The following is a 22,853-nucleotide window of genomic DNA, read 5'->3' as shown; positions in this document are numbered from 1 at the left end:
CTGGTGGGTAGTAGTAGAAAATAATCAGAGGTGGAGCACAGGGCTTCTTGCATTTGCAAGAGATGCCCCAATAACACTTGATCTTCTTGTGTACGTTATACAATGATTAATAATTGCATTTTGCACAAATGAAAGCTGGAAATGGCCATCCTTGACCCTGTGGCAGTTACATGCAGCGAATCCAGAAGTGCTCTGGCTAGCAACGATGAAGAATCCTTCTCGACTAAGTCAGCTTCATCTGTCCCTGCCCTTGACAGAAAATTTGCATGTGCTATTGTATCGTCATTGTACTCATGTATGTGCAGTCTGCATCTATGATATGAGTTTTACAGGGGTACAAATCTTGGGGCATGTCACGAAGAAACAAGGGCTTTGGAAAGCAAAAGAACAAGCCTTGATATTAGAGTACAAGTGTTTACATTTACTTGTTAAGATTTGAACATGGCAAACAATTGCCTTGAGAAGGCAGACGCTCAAGAAACAAACTCTGAAGGTCTGATTTTACTAAATGCCAGGCAAAGAGCAACATAATTTTAAGGATGTTGATGCATGTAATAAAGTGATATAACCTTGAAGAGGTTTTTTGTTGTTGTTGTTTCTTTCTTTGTTTGTTTGTTTTTTAAGTATGTTTTATTTTTCTTTCCAGAAAACCTGTAAGACCAGAAGCTTTGCTGCCGTTGGGAAACTGTTTTCCTAAGAACACATCAGGTTGCCTAGAATGGATGTGAGTAACTGAAGAACACCCTAATGGCAGTGATCCTCCCAAGGGGCTTTTCCAATACCTCGGTATTAGTTGGTAAGAAGCATGAATGAAAGCGAACTATAGCCTCACTCTGGTCTTCCCTGTCCAGGAGTTCCCCCAGGTGGGGGCCAGATTTCAGGATCAAGATTTGCTGTTTGTCTTTATACAATTGCTGAATGTACCGTAGCACATACAGACCAGTCTATGTGCTGCACATACCATAGCATAGGCAGCATAAGGTGTATTATTAAGAAAGAAACCCTATCCTGCACACCATTAAGAGTATACTATGCTATAGGCAGAACAGCAAGACAGTGGCACATCAGCACATCTTAATGTATATAACAAATAGAGGAGAAAGTTAGAAGTCTTTGCAGCTCAGACTGCTCCCTCTGACCCCACTCTTCCCTTCAGTGTGAATATGGTAGACTTTGGAGGTTTTTCATTTCTTTTGTGCATAAATAGATTTGTAATTCTGATCCAAAGCAAGTTAGCAGAGTTCTCTTGGCCTCAGTGAAACAATGCCACCTTACAAACTGAGGCAGTATTTTTAGTTACTTTTTTCTGTATGCCATGTATAAGTTAGGGTTGAAGTTTCTAACTGACTCTGTAAGTCTAGACCTTCTTTTCAGACCAATCTTTTGAAAAGTAATTCAATATTAATTCAATAATTAAAAACAATTAAATAATAATTCTGCATGGGAAACCTCGCCAGGTGGCTTCTACTGACAAATACACATCTTTAATTTCCTCTGCTACTAAGTAGGTTGGCTTGCCCCTGTACTTTTCACTTACATCAGCTTTGATTATATTTTACTCTATAAAAAGTCTGCATCTGACAGCATGGAATGCATTTTTTTCCAACATGGAAACTGTAAGCAGATAACAATAATAACATCTCCTTCTATGAGAGAGAGTGAATGAGAATATGTCAACTTCTTCTACACTATTATCTATCTGAATGAGGTCAATACTTCAGCTCTGCTGACCTTGTCACAGAGATCACAAACTGCAAGACAGAAGAGGTTAAAAGAAAAGGGCTTTAGGTAGTCAGTTGTACATGGCTACAATACACAAAACAACCTGCAGTTATCTCAGAGACTAGTTTTCTTAATATAGAAACTAGGTTTCACCTTCTGTCTTTCAAGAGTTTCCAATACGTGTTTCACAGTACTTCCTACCACTTCTTTGTAGAAATAAGGGAAACACCTCTTCATTTAAAGAACCCCCCAAATTGAATAAAATAAAGCAAGTTCCAGAAATATGGACATTACAGATTTGCTCTGTTTACTTTTGTTGTGCTTTTTGAGGAAGCTGCTGACGTGTTCAGCGAGATATAGTAATATCAACAGGAATATTATGGTAAACTTGATATAAAGAAAATCATGATTCTGATAGCTGCGTGACTCCTGAAAGAGGTCCTTGTTCTGTAGGGCTACCTAAATCTCAAAATGGACCAAAACCCATACTTAGGTTCTTTCCAGAATGCAGTCACAAAGACTTTGCTCCACAGCTTCAAAATTCACAGCTCTCTCTGCCCTTAAATGGCCAGTTCCTAAACTCATGGAACTGTAAACACCATAGAACATTTAGCCATAAATGCCACCAAAATTAAAAACATACAGATCTGCTATGAACACCAGAGTCCCTCTCTGCCAATGTTAATATTTAACATTTCATGCCATCTTATTAAGGACTATGTGAGTATATAATGTAATTTAGAAGAGCTTTTCTGCTCATAAACTATGGCATCTCTGGAGCAGTTAATATTTGTTCTGGGGATCAACTGGTACTATAACTGAAATTGAAGATGACTTTTTCATTTAAAAAATCCTTTCTAAGCCTCATTGACTTTGTGCCCTACACACAGTCTAAGGTTTGGAGCAAAAACAGAGACCTGGAATCATAGACTCTGATGACAAAAAAAGTCAGTTATTGGAGGGTTTTACAGGGTTTTATCCAATTTGATCCTACTCAGCGTATATCTCAATTTCACAGTGTTTTTAAAAAAGTAAGTTTTATGAATATCCACTTCTGTTTATTCTAATGGATTCTAGGACTGAGAAAACCGTATGCTAGGAAGTAGGGCCAAGCCATTGAAATAATTCTTATTAAGTACCATAAAACTCAAGAAACACATTTCAAAAATTACTGTGTTAGAGGAACTAAGACACCGATGGAGTCACTAGGCGTCTATATAGTAGTACTTGGACAATACCAGTTAAATGCATAAATAAGTTACAAAAAGCACAATTTAGCAGAACCAAGCAGGCCCAAAGGCTGTATGCGATTTTGCCATGTAGATATCAGAAGTGTCCTGACTTACTTATTAAGTGGCACAGAAGCAGAAAGGTATCAGTCACCATCTTGCCCTTCCCCTCCCTGGATCAGCACTTTGAGGGCATGTACTCTGAATGGTAAACCTTTTCAAAGCTGCCAGATCTGTCCTCAAACAAATACCAAACAAATAAAAAATGTGCTTCATCTCCCAAAGGATGTTATTAGGTCAAGAGGAAATTCAAAAATCAGAGCTATTTTCTAAATTTGCCTTTTTGCAACTTCATGTTTCTAAGGAAAGAACAAAGGCCTGAAGCTCCATGATAAAAACGATAAAAATGGGTGGTATTTTATCTTTGCAAAGTTAACAGGACAATATTTTTTTTATAGGTGCTCTGCCTGGACCATCTCATGGGAATTCAAACTGTGATCCCATAGTATGTCCAAAGGAAGGAGACAAGCATGACAGGTAGAATATTGTTTTCCTTGAAATTTTGCTATTTCACATATTTGTTTTCTCTGAAAATCTGAAGTCTAAATTAAAACAAAGACAGCAATACCCTGCACTTTTAGTATATCTTGTTTATAAATAAGGAAATTAGACAATTCAGAAATGGTTTTCGAGATGAGAAAAGGCAATGGAAATCTGTATGCCTGAGAGTGGTAACTCAGAAAACAGTTTAGAATCACAGTAAGAAAAAGAAAGGATGCCAATATGCCTGCCAAACAATAGAGTTAAAACTGGGACATTGTTTTGGATATTTATATTTGACTTATGTGTAGAAAACAATTTTTGAATGCACTGTATTAAAGTGAGGATGGCTGGATTTGTGGGGGCACATATAACACTGCAGACATGACTGCAATTCCTGAATGTCTACCTGGGGATGAAAACAGTTGCTGAGTTTACAAAAGCCTTTCATTTCTGAGGGAAAGCAAATACTGTATGGACTGTTCACATCCATTCAGAACTGAATGTTTTATTTCAGATGGCCTCTGGACAGTCTGTTGTAACTCCTTCCCAAACCTTTACAGACGTGCGTAATTTGAAACACAGAGCCAAAGATTAGTTCCAGAAAAGTCTTGTGATGTATTTAACCATAGGATCAAAAAGTTCCCTCTGATCCCAAGTGTGAGAGATCAGAGACTAAAGGATCAAGCTTTATAGCAAGGAGGGTCAAGCAGAAAGTTTCCAGCTCACAGTATAAGCACTGTTTTTTATAATTCATCAGTGCTCTTCTCTGAAGGACTGTCTCTAGCATGGCAGTTTTTCTTTTCTGAATGGCAATTATCAAATCACAGCTTAACACTAACATTGTTCATAAATGTTCCTTGTGACATTTCCTTTTTTTTTTTTTTTTTAATCAAGTCATTTTTCCAGCATGAAACAAGACTTTTATTGTTTATATATCGTAGACAATGGACCTGCAAACACAGTCCTTATAAGCCCTGCAAACCTCCTCAATGAGCAAAAGACAAATTGTGATGGAATTTCATAAGTTACTCCATATCATTCATGTTTCCAGAAGTTAAATTAATTCCTACAGGAAGGCATAAATGTAATGCACATTTTAAGGAGCCATCAGGTTGGCTTTCTCTGTAGGCATAAAATAAATATGATACCCACTTCCTTTCTCAAGAGATGCACATTTTGCATGTGCACACAGCAGAAAATCCATGTCACTCAAAATGAGGGGTATTCTACTAACCAGCCACACAGCACTGGCTTTGTTTTCAGAATGGGCAAAAGTTCAGGTATAATCTTTCTTCCACTGCATTCAGTGGACACTTTTCCCTCTGAAGCTCAGGAAGAATTTTATGTTTAAGACTTTTGACCTGACTCTGATTTTGAGCAATCAGATTAGAAATGCAGACTTGATTTCCAGGTGAACTGAGAGGCCACCAGTGTCTGGGCCAGTGCTGCCCAGGACTCCGTGAAGAACCACAGAGACAACATTAAGTCTGTAAGAATCCGCATAAATGGAACACATCAAATCTTTTCTCTTTAAGTTGTCAAGTGAATAAAACACAAACAGGTTAAACAAGCCTTTTCAGTGAAGCCTGGTGCAATACTAAAGCAAGCTTGACATCCTGTGGCCAGAGCTAGCATGAGAATGACTCAGCCTTTGAAAATCTGAGCTTACTCTCTCTGGAGACAGCACTACAATTTAGGGCTCTTATTTTTGTTTGAAATAGGTGTGACAGTCCTGCGACAAGTGAGTAAGTACACTGGAAAAAATTATATAAAAGTGTATACTAAATATTTCTGGCAGCACATGACTAGGAGATGAAAGAGAGTGATTCCATGTGATGGCCAGGAGGGCTTAATCAGAGAGTAAGTAAGTGGGGTTTGCCTACCCCTTCATAGTCCAGGGAGTCTGTGTGACTCCTCCAGATCACTCCTTCCTTCAAACGGGGTGCAAATACAAATATAGACCTAAAGACCGGGAAAGAAAAAATACGAGCACAGAAAGACTAGTTTCTCCAAGAAGAAACAGGTGCAAGCTGAAATTTAAATATTTGAAAAGATTATTTATAACATCTTTTTAAAAGACTGCTGCTTCTTTTCGCAGCCCAGATTACACAAAAGAACAGTCGTTAAAATATTTGCAATAACTGTTATAAAACAATCACATGTAGCAATCTCAGCTTATTGATGCACAAACAATCAGTCACTGTAAGCCTTTCCAAACCTACATGTTCATGTAATTTGGGAGAACTCATCCTACAGCCAAAGATAGCAGGGCAATTTGCTAGAAGTTAATACAAAATAAATTATTTCTGTTAAAAGAACAACTGGTAACAAGAGATGTCTCCAGATACACAGTTGCTGAGGCAAGACCCAACATGGCAGTTACACAATACCTTGGGATGAGGAGTGCTTATTCAATTAATAGGAGACTGTCTTTAAACTTTCAAGAACATTGGTATACTTTTAAATAGAAGTTAGTAGATTTATTGGTAGGCTAATTAAGACAGAATAAGTATTCATTTTCTCTTGTTTTGCTTCTCAGTGCATGCAAAATAAATTACTCATATCTAACTTATTTTAAATATTCAACCATGGCAGGTTTTCCAGGTTAGCTGCATGGCCTTTGGTCATGTTGGGAAAAATAATTGAATTCTGCATACCTATTCATATTCATCACTCACTTTTTCCTTTTTTTTCTTGTATCTTTAGGACAGCTTTCCACACTCTCAAATGGTAGTGTTTTAGCATTATGAGAGTACATATTTTGATTTTCCAGCATCCTTTTTTTTAAACCTTTTTTAAACATGGCATTTTAGTGTATGTATCTTTGGAGAGACTCTCCAATCCTGAGGAGACAAAGCAGTGAAGAATTTGAGCATTCAATTACTTCTTCTTTTTTATACTTTGTGTGATTAATTTCATCATATTCTGGTTTTATTCAAGTTCAACACCAAGCAAATTGCTAACTCACTGAAAAAAATTAAAATGTTATTACTGTTAGAATAAAAAGTTATTAATGATATGAAGAAACATACTGAATGTCATTTCATTATAAAAAGTAGATTTTAACACTAAATGTAGAATTAATGTTCCTTATAATAATGTACAACCATGGTTTGAGATTCACAGTAGACATTCCAGGTCTAGCAATTAAAAAGAGTCATCTTTAAAATAGGGAATTTCAAAAAATTATTAAGAAAATAACACCTGGAAAATAACCCCAGTTACCCACAGGCATATTCTTCTAACTAATAATCTCATTTAATCTTACTTGGTTTCTCTCCATGCCTGAAAATCCAGAAAGCTTCAGTGTTAATTCTTTAGCTCGAGTTTGTTGCTGAAACTAAAAGTTTTTGCCAAGCTAAAATAATGTATACAGGTGCTTCTACTAACAAATGCTTACTCAACCATAACGACTCCTAGACTGTTCTGTGTATTCGTAAGATGAACAGAAGATCATAACTCTTGAGGCTTAGTTTACTTATTGAAAAATCATCAGCCTAGACATGTACATACACAAAAAGCATATGATTTGTGTTAACTAGAGATGGAAAGCTATTTCAGTAGTTCTGTTCTGTTGACACACTGGAACTGACTGCCCAGAGAACCTGTGGATGTCCCATCCCTGCAGTTGTCAAGGCCAATTGGGATGAGGCCCTGGGTAGCCTGATCTGCTGTGTGGCAACCAGCCCATGGCAGAGGGTTGAACTGAGTGGGCTTTGAGGTCCCTTCCAACTCAAGCCTTTAATAGAATCTTTGATTCTATGATTCTAAGGTAACAATACACACGTGCAAACAGTGTCTGCGTGCTTCTCGGGTTTTTTGTTTCTATTTTTAAATTATTTCATATTAGAAAATAGCTCTGCACAATATCCTTACTATTATCCTTGCACTATTTTCTGTTTCTAATCACCAAATAATTACAGCTTTATGAACCCTTCTTACTTAAAGAGCTTCAGCTGTGCAGAAGAATACGCAGACTTCTCTGAAGAGCTTGTTTTTTTTTAGCGGGTGTGTAAACACACAGGAACATGATCTTCACTTCGCAAAGGTAGATGGTGGCAATTATAATTAGAGTGGAGATGTGTCATTCCAGATTTGTGAGCTGTTATCCATCAGTACTTGGGGTAGGAAGCATTATTTCATTCTGCAACATGCTGAATTTCCAGTTGATTGAAACTATTTAAAGATGTCAAATCAAGCCTTTTCTCTATGTCATACCACAGCATTCAATTTGTATTTCATTGTTATCACAACCGCCACAAAAATAAGCACTTCCTGTACAATGGACTCCACTAACACTTCCAATGCTAAGGATTTGTTTTGCAAAATACTTCGATTTGTGGAGTAAAAATCTCAGGGGTACTTACATGTAATTTTCAAACATAACTCTAGACATGTTAGACCTAAAAATTTAATGGTGTATCATTGGAATTTGGGGTTAAATGAGATGTTTAAAAAGTAGCCTGACACCAAACTCATACTTAAACAAAAAAAACACATTTTCAATAGGGATGCATTGCTGTTGCATTTCAATGTCATTTCTGTTGTCATGAAATTAACAGACCTTTGGAAATATTACACCAGCCTACCAAATGATCTTGGCATTTTTAGGTGACTGACACTAGCATCTTTACCTTTGCAAAACATGCCATGGAATCCATGTCCTAGTAGATGTCTGTCTAACCTCACACTTCAGTAAATATCTGTACGAGCAGTAGCTGTTGGACAGCTCAGCGAATTAACTTCGGTCTGGAGGAGGTGGAATGGAATTAGATTGTTACAAGCAGTCTAGGCAACAAAAGCTCCTCTGCAGATGATGTTGAGATGTCTGTGTGTTTATGCAAAAAAAACCAATCAAACAAAACCTGAAACAAAACAAAACAAAACAAAAAAACAACTTCAGGAAAAATTTAAAGCCCAGGCTAAGAATAAACAGAACTATTGCTTTTTTAACAGATACTTCTCAGCAGGCAAAATTTTCTTCTTGCTTTATACTCAAAGCACAACAGAAATTGTTTCAGTATCCTAGTATTTGGGTCGTAACAGCATGCCCTTTAATACCATGATGGATGCATCTTCAGTGCTGGCTCAGAAGAGGATAGGAATATGACTTACTGTATAACTGCAAGTAATATGTGATGGCTTGTAGCATGAGATTGAAGAGTGATTTAACTGCAGCTTGAAAATACCAAGAGTGAATCCTCAGTGTATTTAGAGTTGGCCTGTTCAGCTATTTAACTCATGATTATTCATTAGTGCAGTTATACCTACACTAGAAACTTTGAAATAGCAAAATCTTATAACAAAATGTGTTTTCTATTTCAGTTTTTAGTTGTTTTCTGAAATGAAAGAGAAGTCAAGGAACATAAACAAATGTTGAAATAAAGCAATTTTCGAAGATTTCAGATATGCCATACTGGGAAGAACATAGTTTAAGATTTTTATTTAATTTGAAAGTAACATAATGATGAGAGACAATTGTTTTGATTTGTTATTCATCATGTTTTGGACAACCGTACAGCAGACATGGGCACATTTTAGAAAAAAATTAATAGCATGTTAAATGCATTATGCTGCACTATATTTATGTTTTCCCCAGCTACTAATACAGTTTTCTAATTGCACTGCTGGGTCTCATACTCAGATCACAATTTTTAATTATTGACATATAAAACAATCAAATGTGATTCTTCAGCAATAAATTAGCATGATATTAGAGGAAAACAAGCTGAACATATTCACTAATCAAGTCAATGGCTCACCAACATGACTTCAATCTGCACAGTTACAACTGTTGAACTACGCAGTCCAGGTTTTCCAGCAGTTTTGCAGGCAAACTCAATAGCAAACAAGGAAAGATGCCTAAAGAGCCTGCTGTCTGAGCTGGGCTTAGCTCTTTTTAGGATCCAATCCAGTGCTCATTTAGGCAAGAGACACTTCTGTTCTACTTGCACAGGCACTAGATCAGGTCTCAATTGACATATTTGGAGAAGGGAGAAGCTATCATTTCCTTGGTCATTTAAAGAACTCCCAGTGAGGGACTACAAAGATCAGGATACAGGATACATATATATGAAATAACTTAGAAGATACACTGAAAATGAAGCAAAGTTACTACCTCTGCCACAAAATGTTAGCATTGTTAAGAGGGCTGATCTCCTTACTATAAACATGCAGAGCTGTGTTATTTACTGGCTTGTTTACGCTGTGCAGCCTACACACCCATGCAGTGTTTAAGACAGGCTACACAGTTTCAGCATGGTGCTCAAAATACTACCCATCTATTTTTCTAGAGATGTCAAAGTGATGGGAGATGCATAACAGTGGTTCCAAAGGGGCAGACAAACCAAGGGAGCACAGCTGAGCTGGCAGTACAAGGGGACAGTGGGCACAGATCTTGCAGCTTTGCAGGCATACAAACCACAGATTCCTGTGGCTGGCGAGTACTAGCAATGAGAGCTTACACACAAGATTTTGCAGGGTCAAAGTCTTTATCAGCTCTGTCTGCTCATCTCAGGCCCTAAGGAAAGTGTTTGCTTTGTGTGGGAAAACAGCTTGGAATCTTGTACTCTGTGATGTTACCACCAAAGTCTCAATAATAAGGTAGTTCAGACCATTTTGTACTGGGGCTTGCACTAAAAACAACAGTCAATGAAATGTGCAGAGTTTTTTGGTATGTTAGTTTCTCTTGCCACCTATTTCCTCTCCATGAAACTGCTCTCTTCCCATTTGTGGCAATGTGAAATACAGAGATGTCATATTTAGTGCACAGCCACTCCGCTCCTCCTTGGCATGGCACAACGCAGAGCAGCTGAGCACCAAGTGCTGCCAACACTCTCCCAATCTGTCTGGGCCTGATGCAGCTGGAGTCTTGGCAGATCAGAACTTTTAAAGGCACAGTGAGATATAAGCTTTTACCAGCTTGTTTCAATTCAAAGCTTAGTGTTTTCTTCCCATGCTTTTTAACTATAAATAATCTTCCATGGAAAAAAAACAGAGCCAGGTATCAGTTTCCTCTGTCTTCCTATTCTGCAATTGTTTTTAGGCAGTCTTTGCATTTTTCTGCATCATTTTCTCATACCATTCCAACATACTACTGTGCAAAATACGAGATCTGAAAGATTGCTCAGGTCAGTAAAATTTAAACCAGAGGCAAGCATGCAAAATAACAGAGATGCAGTGTTTCAACAGGGTAATTATGGGTGGTTTTTTAATTCTGTTTTCTATTGTCTTTATGTTTTCTTATTACGGCTGACAGTCTCTGCTTTGATGACACAACATGGCTTCTACTCATGCAGACCAAATAAGACATGAAAGAATTTGTAAGATTGAAAACTTGATCTAGGGTTTTCTGTAACATTTCCTTTGTCAAACTGGACTCTTAACATTCATTGCTTGCCTTAGATCCCAGCTGCTAAAAAGCATCCAGTCCCTGCATGTATGGATGGTATGAAGCTAACTCATACTGCTTAACACTAAGCACAGGGGGATGTAGAGATCATTAGTTCATAGCTAAAGATTAGGAGGCATAAATAATCCACTGCATATGCATGGTAATTTAATATGGCTTGGAGAATTTCCAATGTAATTTAAAAACACAAAATGCCTTCATGGTCTTGACTGCTACTTCTGTGATGCAAGCTTTTCATTTGTGTGACTGATTGGCTTGATTGGTTTGGTTTGGTTCATTTTTTTCTGAGAAATCAGGTTTTCATTCCACCTGATGAATGCCTTTTTCAAAGAAATCTAAAAAAATCCTGGTTTTCCACTGGCATTCCATTTCAAGATGTGACTGTCCTTTTGGATAGAGCTGGCATTAAAAGATAACCGGGGCTCAAATAGGATAAAAATAGTGTCTTTTAACTTATTTTTTTATTTTTTTTCTTCCTATATTCGGTTTTACTCAACTCATTCCCCATTTTATTTTTCATAGTCCTTATTATTCACATTCTCTCTCCCTGCTGATATGGTTATGTTGCTAACTGGACTCCAAATAAGTGTATTCTACTCTCCAGTTCAGTAGGAGGTGTGATAAAGAGTTTCTATCAGAGTTCTTCCCCTCTCTCCCTCCCCTCTTTCTCATTATTAATCTTTGATAACCCTCTTTTTGATCTGCGCACTACACTCTGCTAATTTATGGATGCTTTTAAAACTCAGACATGGGATTACTTCATTTGATTCATGGAAGGCCACGAGCACTTCAAATTAACCTTTTGCTTCCTTGGAAAAAAAAAAAAAATTACTTTGGGGATTTGGTTCACCTGTTGAAAAGGAAACTGTCTCTTCTTATTTACTGAGATTGCCTCAGTACCACAGAGATGACTCATGCATACTCTGCAGGGCTTAGATGGCACTGTAAATTCACTGCTGGACACCATGGACCTGATCCAGAGCAAACTTAGGTCAAAAAAATCATTCCCATTGACTCCAATTGCAAACTTGCATTATACTGAGTGCACTTTGTTCCCACAGAAATTAATGGAAGAAGACAGTGTTTAGTATATCAAAGAACCATATAAAGGTGACACCATATTGTCTTACTTAAAAACAATAGCACAAAGTGACATCACCACAACACTGACAATTTTATTGTGACCTTTGCCTATCTATGTTTACTGTATTCCTTTTTTAAAAAAAAAAGTTGTCCAGAGAAAGATGTCGTCAGTGACCAAAGTATGTATGAAGACTTTTTTTTCTACCACCAGGGGGACACAATATTTGCAAATACCTCATTAGAATGGGAAAAATAATTCCCTAATGGAAAAAGACAGAGAAAACCCTTGAAAGGATAGTTCACCTGAGATTTGGGGTAAGGATCTATGGGGCTGATCTTCAGTCAGACCTGCAAATTTCTGAGTGTGAGAGACTTCTTTGCAGAGATCCACAGAAAAGAGCTGTGTAAAGCAGTCACACATCTCAATGCTGAAAGACTTTGTCCTGCAAAAGTATATGAGCTATGGGTTAGGAAAAATTCATGTCATTCTTGTCTAATGCTGCTCACGAATACAGCAGTTACTATATCCTTAAATACATATATCAGAATTTGAATGCAAATACTTTCAAGCACTGAACGTGGTTCCTCTGTTTGAAAAACAGGCAGATCAGAGGTTTTGCATCCTTGCCTGTGGCCATCGGACAGGAAGCATCACACCATAGTTCTGAGAAAATAAAACCTAGCAGAGGGTAAAACAGGAGCAGACACTAACTTTGCTTTGTGCTTTTCTAAGCATCTTACAAACAATTACTGGCAATTAGTAAACAAACTCAGAAAATGAGTTCTTATTATCTTAACACTGTTTTCCTTCTTCACAAGTTTGTCCTCTGCTACCCTCAGAATTCAGAGACAAAACCAATTCTCTAAATCTGGTCCACAGCACTACTCTAATTACTGGACTCCTTTACGTAACTACTAATAAACATCACAGTCTTATTATTCAAGCACTATTACTGTGCATGCCATACAAACCTGCACAAACAGCCATGAACTTAGAAAGGCAATCGTGCCTTTTGAGGGTTCAGTACAGTGCTACGTTGTGCATACCCAGCAGGGCAGAACAGGGCTGTGACAGAAGCCCTTTCTGTTAAAGCCTTTCTAGTCAGACCATCCATCTTTTGACTCCAATAGCACAGGTTGCCTATATAAAAACAAATAAATAAATAAAAGGAAATACTTCCTGGCATTAAATGTGAACATTACATCCCGCACAGCTTATCCCAGCTACCTTGCTTCAGCCTGTCTGCCTCTTAACGAATCAAGACTCAATAAAAGCTGGCTTGATCTGTTTTGCTTGTTCACTTTTAGTTACACATAGAGTTTATTGTAACAAGTCATGGTGCAGTTTACTGCATGCAAGAGTATATATGATATTCAAATATCTCATTTGAGCACAGTTTTCTTGCTTTTTATCCCACAGCATGAGGCCATTTGTCAGAAGGAGAATGCTGTTCATTAGAGCTAACGCTATAGGAAGAGAATACTACAGACAATCTTACATCCCTTTAGATGCTGGGATCTCACGGTGATGTAGGATTGAATGGGCCTGCCGTTCACAAACAACACATCGTGAGCTCCCCATCCATAGTGCAGTGGGTCATTAACTCTGAGATGTACAGTGGTCTTCTGGTCAGGACATAGAGTATTACTAATGCTAATATTACATGAATCAATACTCGCTGTAATGCTGTTGATTATCTGTTCCCTGAAAACAATGTTTCAGGTGCAGATTCTAATAGGACTCGAGAGACATGTAGCAGAAGTAGAAGCTTTTTTACCCGTAAAAAATGCAGGATTCTGTAGTGGAACATACAATGAAAACATTGGCAATTTAGGGACTGAAGTTTAATTCACATTTACAAAGACTTGGAATCAGAGGTTTTTTTCTGAAATCACATCAAAACCTTTCTCACAGAGAACAATTTGGACCACATAATCCAGATTCTTCTTGCCTTTCTTCCTCCTCCTTTGTTTCTCTGCATAAGCCAAGTACTCTCATAAATCAGACTTCTCCACTTCTTCAGGAAGCAACTCAAATGCCAGAGGGACCAAAGAAACAGCAATAACTATAGTAACACCAAAAGCCGCAATAGCACCTGGACCTGCACTAGCAGCAAAAAGTGCAAGATTTATAGGCATTCCTGAACCAGTGCAGAAAACAGAGCTGAAGTCATCAGCTTAGAGCAAAGCAAACTTGCCATGCTGTAGTACTGGTGAAAAAATCTTTTCAAGGTCACTTGATCCCACAAGTTCCAGAGTTTTTAGGATGAAAATGTCTGTAGCGTACACATGCAGTCATGTTTATGTGCTTCTCCCTTTTATCTCCATGCTAGCCTAGTGAGAATAAGCCTGTGTGCTGAGACATGAATGAGCTGCATGCAGCCCCCGATGGCCAAACTATCCACTGCAGTGAAAAACATTAAACATCAGCACAATGCAAAACAGATAGAAAAGGCAAAAAAGGAAAAGGAAAAAATGGAAAAAGGAAAAAGGAAAAGAAAAGGAAGTAGCAGTATGGCCCATTTTACTCTTTGTGCACTTAACGTGACCACGTAAGAAGGCAGTGTGTCCTCTTGACACCTTTGCTACTTGGAGTAGTTCTTTAATATGCATCCCAGCCAGCAAAACCAAGCTTACTGCCAGTGCGCTTAAAGAAATGAATCAGAGTTGAGATAGTTTCAATGTTCACAGTCAGATGCTTAAAGATGCACAAGTGTTTGTTCCTTGTCATGATGTAATGTGCCAGATGATTGGTATAAAAGGTTTTAGTTGTGGCTGAGCACCTTTCAAAATACCCCATGGCCATGTTTTCCATGGTGGGTGTGGTTCAATCTAATGAGTCATGACTTCATTAATTTTTGACGAACGATTAACTCGCTTTTCAAAAAAATGTTTTGGGAAAAGAAGAAACAGCTCTCCTGTAATCAGTGCAGGCATGCAGTAGTGTTGGTCATGGTTAGTAATATTTTATAGTATATATATGACAAAGTAGGGAAAAATAACAGGAAGATCTCCATGTGTACCAGTTTTGACCGCATTACGGGAGAAATTGGCATCCAATGCCAGAATCATATAATCTTCACAATCTCCTGAAAACCTCACAGTGTTAACATTTCCTTAGTACAATGTGATACTATATTCAGATGTGTTATCAGGAGAAAGAAAATAACACGACAACAAGCTAATAGTGAGAAAAACTGCCTTGATATTTCACTTAGATTTTTTCAACGAACAAGTTAAATTGTCCTTGTTTGTCTTCACAAGCAGCAGGATTCAGTGCAAGCACAAGCACAGGCTGAACAGAAGATGGACTCTATTGCATTATTTACAGTGCTTTGCACAAGCCCTTTTGTATGAGCATTTATTAATTGCCTGCAAAATCAGCAAAATATGTTCCACGTGTGTCAGCGTAGCATATATTGAGCGTAATTGCACATTTGAGGCACACGGTTGTTTATGTCACTTTGTAATCACACTAATAATTACCAAACAACCAAGTAATTCAATGAACAGTAAATGTAACGTGTAATTACTTTATTAATTTCCACATAACACGGAAGAAGAAAAATCACCAGCTCAATCTATAATTTTGCTCTATTTGCAAACCCTATCTTTTTGTAGATATATGAGAGAAATTATGAAAACACAGCACAGGAGATGCACAAACATAACTCAGTGTTTGCTTGATGTTTTTTGTGTTGGCATCTCTCCTGTGTGGAGCTTTGAAAATTTATCCTATAACATCAAGCAACTTCAAGGCATCCCAGACTTAGAAAATTAAAAGGAAAAGAAAAAAATAAATTCTGCACTGAGATACAAATTCCACCTTCTGTCAGGGACTTACTGATTAGAAAACTCTTTATAGGTTAAGCCAACCATTACATTTTTATGTTGCTATATATTTCAAAACATAAAAAATAAAACATTTTCCCCATAAAACCTTTCAAAACCATAAATACTCACACAGTCCACAGCTCCAGACGAAGTTACGATTTATTATTTATCTGTTTTTATATTCTGCTATAGTATCTCTTTCTTTTATAAGCCTGGCAAATCTCCCACAGAAGTTTCTTCATCAGCAGTTATTTTAAAGTATAGTCTTAGTCCATGCTTCTCATGTTCTGAACCATTCTGCAAGAACTACGTATGTTTTCCCAGCAAAGTTTTTCAGTCCAAGAATCACTGAATTTATGGAGCATTTTGAAAGCATTTTAAAACTAGTATGCATTATTTTGAACCATGCCTGAATACCTGCTGAGCATGATTTTTTTGTCATAAGTGTTACCATGTTCATGCTGCCCTTGGTAACAATGCTGAAGGCAAGCTTGTTTTCATTGTCAAATGATGCAAGCCTGTTGTATCCACACCTAGAGGAGAGCTTGAAACCCTGCATCTGAGTTTCTCTATCCGGAGCCTCTCTCATCTGGAAGCAGAGCCAAAGTGTGAGCTGTTTTTCTGTCCATTCTTATGGACCACCAGGAGTAGAGTGTTTGAAACCTACGCTAACATGGAAGTATGGATGCAGCCTCAGATGTACATATAGCTGTTCTTGCTAGATATGACTACTGGTTGTGACTATTACCAGAATGCGACCTCCTCTCTGAAACCAATGCCAGTCAACTCTGAAGAACATGTTGGGTAGAGAAATAACTGATCTGCAGATCTAGTGCATGTTTGACTTTCAGTGGCAGTGGCAGAAGGTCTGGTCCAGCTCACAGAGACAGTGTGCTCTCATGGTCGAAGGATTCTCAAACCTCCATTTGTCCTTTTCTGCTAAGCATAGGGGTATCAGTTATTTGTACCTTCTTAATGTTGCACAGTGACATGATCTTAAAAATGAAATCTTTTATTGAAGTTGCTATTTAACAGTAAGACTAATGCTAAGGGTTAACATCTCTTAGATTACGACATAGTCCTACTATTAATCCCAGAGAGACCTGAGGCCCACTTGTAACTATTTACATAAGAAAAATGGCTCCAGATGGACCTGGAACCTATCTCATCTCAAAATCATTTTTGAGCATATCTGTTCGTGTACAGAAATAGTTTGTTCTTCTTTTGTCATTTTATAAACTTTCAGGCACTCATTGACAAGTGATTGGCTGGATAGTTTATCAAGAGATAGCATGAGAAAGCAGTGAAATAATAGACTGAATATAAAAAAGGCTTTAGTGAAAAATGTAAATGCTTTGCTTTGTCCTTGATGTTTAATACTTATATCTTTCAGCTCATCTACTTTATTTATTAGACTTTCACCTTATCCCTCACATTTACTCTGACACACAGAAGTTCTTAGTTCAGAGAGTAAATATAGTACAATGCAAAGGGTTATGCACATAAAAAATGCATTAGGGAAAAATGTAAATGCTCAGATTTGTCCTTGATACTTAATACTCTTATCTTTTAATCCATCCACTGTATTTATTAGACCTTCACCTTATCTCTCACCATTGGTTTGACAGTTAAAACTTCTTAGTTCATCAAAGAGTACGTTTGCTTGTGTGAGCACTGAATAGTACTCCTGCTGCCATTGCTAAACCTACCATGGGTTGTGCAGCTGGTGACACTGCTTCTGAGGGAGTAATATGAGAAGTTTTGAATAGAATCTCTGGCACAGATGCCCATACAGCATCAGATTTGTTCTTGTATTTAGAGTAAGTAAATAGTCATTTCTATGAACCGTACTGCACAAGGAGGTCTGTGCATGCTAGTACTGCTACCAGTGAGGATCTGTGACCATTTTCACCTCTAACTTGACCAAAGTAATGGAAGGACCTCATCTGTTATCAGTTTTATTATGCTTGGTAACACTGAGATGTAAGCCAGCTTGGCTTCAGTGAACACACTGAGTGACATGTCGATGTTGGTCGTTTTACTGCATTTATGCAATACTATTTTCTTTTGTTTTTCCCATTAAGTGAACAGTTAGTAAGAAATAAAGGTTTATGAGTTTTTAACAGGACTATTAGAAATTATGAGGGTGGACTCATTCTGGTCTGAACGTGTCCTAATAAGCTATATCTTCCACCAGTGTCTGGAGTAATTGTCAGTCACTGTTCAGATGACTTTAATTTTTAAGGCATAATTTTCAACATCCTTTGATAATGCATCTAAAAAATACTTCAGTGCTGATTTAGAACTGAAGCTTAAACCAAAACACCATTAGTTTCCCCCAGAGTACAAGCTGTGTCTCTAGAGCAGAGAGTTTTATGCCAAATACCACTATTCTTAAGAAAAAGTGAAGATAATAAGTTGTCTAAGATATGGTGTTGAAATGTTGATAGAAGTCTAACTTACATAATACAAAGACAAATGCAAAGGATTAAACTACCATATAATTTTGAATCCATTACAATGTGCCTGAGTGATTCTTTATTAGGGAGTCTCAAAAAAGCATATAATTTCATCTTCCACAAAAGCTGTAATCTCACTGTTGGGTGTGTTAAAAATGACATTTCAACCTCTCCTCTGAAAATCTTTGATTTTGTAGTTTTCTGACAGGCTGCTGTCATTATTTTAATGCATCTTGTGTTTATTGTAATAACATAAATGATCAAATGTATTTTTTCTCAGATCAGTCTGGAGAGAGATCTCTAAATCAGTCCTGTGTAACATTAGGTAAAGAAGTTATAATTGGATTAAGAGAAACTATTGGCCAAAGAAGCATTTAAGCTTTATTTTGTTCATTTTTATGTAACAGGATTTGTAGTATTAGACTTCTGAAAACTATTCCCAAATATATTTGTAGTTCTTGACTTTTAGAAAATACTTAGTTGAGATAGATGAATTTGAGAATATATGTGTGTAAGGGAACTGTTGAGTCAGGGCCTGAGCCACTGATTGAGCACCTGGGGAATGGACCCAGTCAGCCCTGGGAGCACAGGTGAAGGTAATTCAGCTGTGTGATTGGAAGGGGTGCAGCCTGGCGGCATCTTTCTTAGACTTCATTGAAGGGCTGACTGCTACTCAGGAAGGATCTCCTTCTGGAGATCCCTTCTTGGTGAAGCTTTTTCCTGTGAACCTGGAATCTTCTGATACGGGTAACTAATCTTCTTTTCCCTTATAGCTCTTTTCTATCATGCTGATCCTTCTGTTGTTACACCTATGGTGAAACACCTTTTTCCATCATATTGCCTGTCCAGTTGTTACAATGTGCAAGTTATAATACGTATATTTCTCACAAATCACTTGCAAATCGTCTTTATAAAGCTTACTAAGCCATGTACAGTGACATCAGGAGGTGTACTTTGAACAACTGGAAGCCATCAAACTGAACCTGTTAAGAAATATTCTCTAGTAAACTTGAAGATGGATGGGAGAAACTTTGGCACCTGTTAAACTGAGGTTGATTTCTTAGAATTATTAGAATGAGAATTTTTTTTTTTTTTTTTTGGTCTGAGAGGTAGCATCATTTATAACTTAATATCCTGTAATAGAGTGGATTGTAGCTCTTGGGAAGCTGCAGACCTGCCTTTTTTTCCATCAAGTTCCAGTCTCATCTTTTGTGGTTGTTAGAATATGTCTACAACTAAGTACCAGGGCACAGTGTTGAAAGCAGGATTCAGGTCTTGAAAGCAAGTCATTTGGAATGACAGCCATATCAACAGTGAGCTATGAGCGTCACTTGGAAGCTGTTTTATTCTCTTGTATATAAAGGTGATGATAATTAACAATATATAATCTGTCTTGTGTAGATAGTTGTAAAAGTAATAACAAATGAATTCATTCAGGAAAAATATCTAGAATTGGCATTAAAAATACATGTGTAATTTTATTTCCATGCAGAAGATCTACTTCTGTAAGTGTACTATCATTCTAATCAAGTAAGTAGCATATTCATTAGAGGGAAATAAAAGACTGAAGCTTTTACAGTTCAGCAGGCATCTCTTACTGATGGTAGCCAGAAAAAAAAAATACAGAGAAAGGTCAGTTTTCACACTGAAGCAGAACCATGGGCAGTCAATTAATGGTATATCAAATAACAACACCACTGCTGTCCTCATGCAGTAAAAAAGCTTATAAGTTTGCATATACAAGCCCACACCCTTAAACTGGATTAAAAATAAGTGCGAAGTTGCTGTTGTTGGGTCACTTCAGAAGCTCCTTATCCCAATAGCCACTACTTTCAGTTTCATACCAAGTTATTTTCTTATGTGAGTAGAGTGATCGGATTTAGTCCCTGAGTGGCTGATGCTCACTCACACGAGTACTTTTTTAAAGTGCTTGTTTATGCTACCTCTTGGGTATTCCCTGAAAGGTTCTTAAACAAATGCTGATCAATAAACATAAAAGAATTTTAAAAGGGGTAATTTGACACTAGCTTTCTCTCACATCTGCTAGAGAATGCCAACACATGTGGAGTTCAGTGAGTCCAATGTACAACCTGATCTAAATGGAGAAATTAGAGACTTCACATGTGAGCCTTGTGCACATGGCTTGTTGCTCAGCAGAGACCGACTCAGCCTTTGGCTTAACCTCTGGCTATAATAAATCTGAAACAGGTAGGATGTGGTCTTCTTGAGCATTATCATTTAATTTCACAGATATGTATTTCCTATCGTTAAGGATATGCTGTATAATTTACAGGAAATATCACTTCATGAAGCTCTGCATTCTGACTTCAGAAGTTTTCGAAGTTTCTCAAAGAGTTGGAAATAATCTATTGCCTGAAAACTGTCAATAGATTATCGATCAAATGGCACTTGGGGGTTTCTCTGCTTTGACCATGTGGGTGAGATTGGACCCACTATTCAGTTCTGATATTCTGTTCCTGTCACTAGGCGACATCCCTACACACACTGTTTATTAGGAAAAGGATCTGGTTTTTGCTTCACTTGGCTGTTCATTTATCCAAGCAAAAAGATGCAGTGTGGGCTCAGGAGATTTCTTGTCCATTTTTTTTCTGGGCTAAATGTATCTATCCTAAACACAAAAAGATAATTATGGAGATGTTGAGGAGCCTGAGAAGAGGAAAACTTCCAGAAAACAGAACTTGTATCAATGAGACAAAAGCAAGAGAAAAGTACTTTGAGAACTTGGTAATGATAGTGAAATAATAATAGTTTTTTAAAGGTGAGGGAGCATACTGAAATACATGGACTGCTGACATTATGTCTGTTTATCTCAGGTGAAAATTGTAGAAGTGATTTAGGCCAGACTTGCAAAGCTGTCTTGGTACCTGTGATGCAGGCAGCAACTCTGTGCAGGTCACCAAGGAGATACGATGACTGACTCCTCCACTACTATTGGAGGTCAGCATCCAGCCTGCTACAGGTCTTTTAAAAGCACCGTGTCTAAATTACCGTATTTATTCATTGAGCTACTTTTTGACAATGAAGTGCCTGAGAAATAATCGGAAATAGAACTGGCTGTTAAGGTATTAATCATCTTTGAGCTAGTAAAGCTTTATTTTCCTGTTCCTGAGCACCAAGTACTGACGGGTTTGCCTCTTGTGGTCATTATATGTATAACTGCTCTTAAGCTTAAGTTTCTGTTATTCAAGAGTTTTGTTGTTGTTTTTTTCCTCCTTATTGTATTTTGTAATTATCCAAGATTTACATCTGTTCTTTCATTTTTACAGCTCTCAGCACAAGAGGGAATTGGTAGATGCTGTTTGTCCATTGGCACGTTTTCATCTCCCAGAAAAGTGGAAAAATATAAGATAGAATACAAGGGCTCTGGAGTTATACTATGAATAATCTGTTTCTGACACGGTTAGAAGCAAGTACATTTGAGTGACACTGTGCACAGAATGAGCAATAAGCAATAGATCATCAAAGCCTCGGGTGTTAAAAGCAGCAGTGCAGACTGGGAAGAACAGCTCATACTAGTTTTAGTCATCTTTCAGTTTTTACCAGATTCAAATGAGTAGCACAGACTCTGGAGGTAAAGAAGAACGGCAGGCAGAGCAGGAAAACCTTTGCTGGTCATTTAAACCGAACTTGAAACTTTGACCTTAATTTTTGCTGAGTGTGTGAATGGCAGAGATACTATTGAATATGGAACGAGTCGTCTTAAGCACTTTTGGGGGGGAAAAAAAAAGTGTGTGTGTGTATGTGTATAGATATGTGTGTATATGTATATAAAAATAACAATAAGTGAGTTGGTAAAATAAGTACTTTTTAACGTTCCCAGGAATGAAAAGGGATCAATTTGATTTGTTAGTCTGCTAAGCAGTAGATTTTTTTTGTTGTTGGTTAAACTGTGTTGAATTTTTTTTTTCAAGTATCAAAGTATCCAACTAATATGATATAGGTGTCCTAAATCAAGTTTTCATAAGAAATGTAGTGAACCTCTGTATCTGTTTCCTGATTTTCTACATTTACTATTTTACTCATGGTGAAATTAATATTATATATTGGCAAAGGGAGTGAACGTGAATTCAACTGTAGGCCTATGCTCATTCAATGCATGTTATTCTTCACGTGTATTAATAAGTCAGATCAAGTCTCTCCTACAACAAATTTGTCAGGCCTTGGCGTGGTCCAGTCCTTTGTAAAGCTGTCCCATTCAAACTACAGCTAGATGGAGCACGCAGCTGATCAGAGCAGTCACTCATGTAAGCGAATTTGACAACAGAGAAGCCCGGCAGATCTCGCGAGAGCGGCTGACGCAGCGGGGGCGTTGCCAGGGCAACGGCGGGGGATTTAAACGGGCGCAAACCCTGAAGAAGCCCTTGATCGCCGAGGATCGCCGCTTCGGAGCTGTTTCAGCCAGAGCCGCAGCGGCTGATCGCGAAGAACACGTGGATCTCGATCGGTTCCCTCTTCCGGGGGTCCCCGAGACAACAGAGAAGCCCGGCAGATCTCGCGAGAGCGGCTGACGCAGCGGGGGCGTTGCCAGGGCAACGGCGGGGGATTTAAACG

General features: G+C 37.8%; 1 protein-coding gene across 2 annotated transcripts in view; it reads left to right on the top strand.

Moving 5' to 3' along the window:
- Positions 1–707: 707 nt before the first annotated feature.
- Positions 708–22,853, top strand: part of SLC39A10 (solute carrier family 39 member 10) — a 266,679-nt gene continuing 244,533 nt past the window's right edge. Inside the window, exons 1-2 of one of the 2 annotated variants that reach the window (XM_090144294.1) lie at positions 708–724; positions 3,410–3,488. The gene's annotated coding sequence lies outside the window, so the exon portion shown is untranslated. The remainder of the gene's footprint in view (positions 725–3,409; positions 3,489–22,853) is intronic. The other variant, XM_090144289.1, reaches the window with a different exon arrangement.

Source organism: Phasianus colchicus, chromosome 7, assembly GCF_987193195.1.
Source record: "Phasianus colchicus chromosome 7, bPhaCol1.hap1.1, whole genome shotgun sequence".
Lineage (NCBI taxonomy): Eukaryota > Metazoa > Chordata > Aves > Galliformes > Phasianidae > Phasianus > Phasianus colchicus.
Note: the sequence above shows the minus strand (reverse complement) of the source record. Positions and strands in the feature narration are given on the sequence as shown.